The sequence below is a fragment of the Oncorhynchus keta genome, chromosome 22, assembly GCF_023373465.1.
Source record: "Oncorhynchus keta strain PuntledgeMale-10-30-2019 chromosome 22, Oket_V2, whole genome shotgun sequence".
Classification (NCBI taxonomy): domain Eukaryota; kingdom Metazoa; phylum Chordata; class Actinopteri; order Salmoniformes; family Salmonidae; genus Oncorhynchus; species Oncorhynchus keta.
The window spans coordinates 22566261-22569376 of NC_068442.1; the positions used below are offsets into that span (position 1 = coordinate 22566261).

Below are 3116 nucleotides of genomic sequence, written 5' to 3' on the forward strand. Positions count from 1 at the left end.
TACATCTGAATGCATTACCCAGCGCTTTGAAAAGTTTATGTAATTATGCTTTCCTGTGGATATATTGTCTCACTTTCCCACTGCCAAAAGGACCAACCGCACAGACACCCTGTAAAGTACTGAACATTTATGATTTGATTCAACATTCTGGATTGTAGAGGTCGTGAGAGAAAACGCTCCTGTCTGTTCGTGTTTCCAGACAAGAAGTGCTTTCGCCGTGCCATTAGTCATAATTCAATATGCAGCAGTTAAGAGCTGTTGGCAAACTGATGAGACTATGAAGACATCAAAACATTCTGCTTACAAAACAAAATGGCCTAAAATACCAACACCCAATGAAATATGTACCTAACAACACGTGCATTTGGCTATTCATCGTAAACTTTTCTAACCAGATTAAGTATCTGCATTATGCATGGGCAAGTTCTACACGAATTTTCACATACATGAAGCGATGACTTATTTGTTAATCGAGCCTAATAAATTAAATTAAATAATTCATAATTCTTTATCAATTTACCTGTTCTCAACGTTGTGTTGTCTCTCCTGGAGCGGGATTCCTCCCGTGCGTAATGATGACAGGAGCAGACGAGCCAGGAGCGCTGTTAAGAACTCACACACAACTCAGCAACAACTTTCTCTAAACCTTTCATTGACGCGCACTGCTCTCTCCTAACAATACAACAGTCAAAGGGCTAGCTGGGTTATATCACAGCAGCAATAAAAGTCGCACAAACTACATTGCCCCGATATTTCCCCGCCCTTCCTTTTTATTATACTCTGAGCGGTTTGACGCACGCTCGGTAGTCTCCGCCACAGCTATGAACTCTCTGTGCACTCCAATTGCGCATGCTGGATGGATAGAGGGATGAGTTGGATGTGCTGCGTTTTGCCTCAAGGGAGGTGGGGATGGCAAACCCACACCCAATAAAAAAATGCTTACGTTATAGATAACAATATAACATCTGCTGTTTAATAACCTCCAAATCACATTGATTTGAATATATTTAAACTAGGGCTCTATTCAATCAAATCCGCTTTAGCCAACATACACATAAAGGTTGTTTTGGCGGTTTTGGAGGTGGATCTGTGTTAGAGCTGTCAAATCCACAAGTAGCTCCTGGCATTATACTTAAAGTTGACATTGCCACTGTCTGCATGAAGACGAATTAAGAGAAATCCTATGCAGCCTTGTTCAGACACGTGAATGTGAGATGTATTCCACACCTGATTAGACTGAAAGAAATCCTAATTATTTCATTACATTATTTTTTAATTTGGAGCATCATTATTAGCCTAAACTTTCTCATTCAGAACTCCTGTGGAATGGGTGTGGCTTGACCGACAGCTCCAATGCAATTACACCTCTGACACAAGTGACATTTTCAGATATGTGGGTGTCAGCTATCGCTCTTTAACTTTTGATCTGACTGAATCTAGGCCTGTTTTAAACCTACACTCAAACAAATGCCGGGTTAAAAGCAACCCAGCTCTGCGTAAATAGTGTACAGAACCAACCAGGACTTTGAGGTAACTGAGTAAATGTAAATCTGTATCCCTCCATTTAGTATGATACAGTATGTTAATTCACATGGATGTCCATTGTGATATGTTACGCATTACAATTCATATGATATGCTACGAATTGCAATTTGTACAATATGTTATGAATTTGCAATACATATGATATGTTATGAATTCCAATTTGTTGTGGCTAACATTAGCTATGTGGATAGCGCCAATGTAACCTATGTGGCTAATTTTAGCTTGGCTAGGGGTTAGGGGTTAAGGATAGGGTTAGGAGTTAGGTCAAAGGGTTAAAAGAAGGCAAATACACTTTTGTAGCTTTAATGAGCCTTACAAAATAGTATGATTTACTCAAGTGCCTTTGCATATCCCAATGTTACCACTTTGTTATAATATTTCAATAATAATATTACTACTTCCTGATGGTTATTTTGGCCAGGTGTGAGAGTAAATGTCATTCCTGTTCATGTTAAGTTTGTACACTGCCAAGTTCACTTTTCATTCAACATTTTTGCACATTATATATGGGACTCATTTCAGGAAACTAGGCGTATGTCGAGCGTCACTACTTCACAGGAGAGGCATTTGAATGTAATTTTATATTTATTCATCAAAATGCATTTTTTGGGATTAAATTCCTTCAGGAACGTGAACTTGCATGTTAATAACAAACCTGTATGCTGTCTGTAAATATTAATACAATTGTTAAATTATGAGCCTAGTTGGTTTAGTGACAAAAACAGCCAGGAGCCTTCACGCTAGCCATGATTGGCTGAGATGATGGATGAGTTTGGATTGGGCTGCCATGAAGCAGGATTCTGTCTATAACATAGACTCTGTGTGTGTGTACGTAATCCTTTCTAACGCAGATTTTTTTTCAAGATGTCACGAAGAACTGCAAAAGTGTTGCTAAAGCTCTCAAATTTCTGGAGGACCGAGTTTTGAAATCAGTAGAATGCCTGGTGGAAGTAGAGTATGATAGCTAACAGGCGCTTGATTGCAAATGCGGAGGGAGTCGAAAAGAGAACTGTTGTTTAAAACACATGTCTTCGGATGATATCTTCAAACTAAGGGCAACCATGGCAACCATGACAGCGAGGGAGAAGTGTTTAACAATGTGTATAGATAAGAGAGTCTGGCTAACTGCATTTTCAGATATTATTTCTAATTTGGTCAGAAAGTTGTTTCCATTGCAAGTTAGTGTACTGTTAGTTAGCTAGCTAATGTTAGCTGGCAGTCTCGCTAGCTAACGTTACATGTATGATCTGTGTAGTAATATTATTCGTATCTCAGAGCCATTTGCATTGCTAGTTATAGCCTAATGTTAGCTAGCTAATATTGAACCTCGTTGATGGTTAGCTTTAGCTAGCTCAAGATTCATGCATGGTAGTACCATTATGAGCTGGGATTATGGTTCATTGCTTAGCTACCTAGCTAGCTAGATGTCTAAACAAAAGACTCCACTATGCAAGTAACCATTTCACTGTACCATTTACACCTTCTGTATCCTTGTGCATATGACATATAAACATTGATTTTATTTTATATTTGTGTTTATTAGAGACAGTAATGTGAAGAACAACATGACC

The 3116-nt window shown here is 38.6% G+C and overlaps 1 protein-coding gene across 1 annotated transcript in view; it reads right to left on the reverse strand.

Moving 5' to 3' along the window:
• LOC118401182 (semaphorin-3D) overlaps positions 1-826 on the reverse strand; it is a 73507-nt gene extending 72681 nt beyond the window's left edge. The window contains exon 1 of the mRNA XM_035798479.2: positions 521-826. The gene's annotated coding sequence lies outside the window, so the exon portion shown is untranslated. The remainder of the gene's footprint in view (positions 1-520) is intronic.
• Between the last annotated feature and the right edge of the window lie 2290 nt (positions 827-3116).